This window comes from Lissotriton vulgaris, chromosome 1_1, assembly GCF_964263255.1.
Source record: "Lissotriton vulgaris chromosome 1_1, aLisVul1.2, whole genome shotgun sequence".
Taxonomy (NCBI): Eukaryota; Metazoa; Chordata; class Amphibia; order Caudata; family Salamandridae; genus Lissotriton; species Lissotriton vulgaris.
The window spans coordinates 228658496-228659632 of record NC_141685.1 but is presented as its reverse complement, the minus strand read 5'-3'; the positions used below and the strand labels follow the sequence as shown (position 1 = coordinate 228659632).

At 36.9% G+C, this 1137-nt stretch overlaps 1 non-coding gene across 1 annotated transcript; it reads left to right on the top strand.

Annotated features, from left to right (window-relative positions):
* The first annotated feature begins 316 nt into the window (after positions 1-316).
* Positions 317-399, top strand: TRNAL-UAA (transfer RNA leucine (anticodon UAA)). Its single transcript has one exon. It is a non-coding gene; the product is annotated as a tRNA-Leu (tRNA).
* The last annotated feature ends 738 nt before the right edge of the window (positions 400-1137 follow it).

The window sequence follows — 1137 nt, the reverse complement described above, 5'->3', positions numbered from 1 at the left end:
GGTGCAGAGTGGTGTGTATTGGCAATGTAAATGACAATGCCATTTATTTATGATTTAAAGAAAAAAAAGAAATGTCATGAGCAATGCCAATTGCTCTACCTTTAATGATGCCGAGACCATTGCATTGCAAATGCTTGTTTATTTTGTGAAATGGATGTTGTCTCGTAATCCCCATCCGCTTGGATTTACTATAAAATTACCATGTCTGAGAAATGTTTCTTCTTTACTCTACACTTATTACAACAATATACCTCACTGTATTCACCGTGCAGTGTCACAGTTTTTTAAAATATTTGAGAAGAATGTGCATCTATACACCAGGATGGCCGAGTGGTTAAGCCGTTGGACTTAAGATCCAATGGACATGTGTCCGCGTGGGTTCGAACCCCACTTCTGGTAGAGTTTTTATCGTTTCTGAATATATAATTTTTCTTGTTACTCTTTGTCCGCTGGACCTGCGAAACTATACAACATTTACTTCTTTTCTTTGAAATCATCACTTTTAGGTTATTTGTGTTTTTTGGTTTGTGCGGAATCAAAGCGCAGCGCCCTCTGGTGTCTGTGGGCGAAGAACGCCTTCAAGATCAGGTTTCTTTTTTCTCAACAGGACGTTTTCATTTCCAAAGCATGGTTTGACAGCCATTAAAGATTGTAACCAATTGGAAATACCGCGTTAAATTATAAAAGCACGCTGGCAAACATTATATGAAAAACAATCATGAGTGAAAAAGAAAAAAAACATTAGCTCACAGATGAAAGAATTTGGAGCCACATGAACGGGGAATGACCTTTAAAAAAATAAAAGAAATGTAAGAACAAAGTCCTCGCTAAATATTTTTATTGTGCACGTCAGTAACAGTATCTACATCTCTTCAGAGCACATTTATTTAAGTATTTTAAACCATAAACTTTCCCTAAACTCCATGCGCATCAGCTTCAGAGCAGCTCTTACCGTTTCTTTCATCAAGTATTTGATGCCAGTGTGCGCACCGAAGAGTAAAACATCCCCAAATAAATTTTAAGGGCCAGATGTCAATACCCTTTCTCTGATTCTTGGTTGAAAACATAATCAAAAACTACAAATAGGTTTTGAGGCAATAATTTAAATGAAAGAAAAAAAAGGACATACGCCAGCCG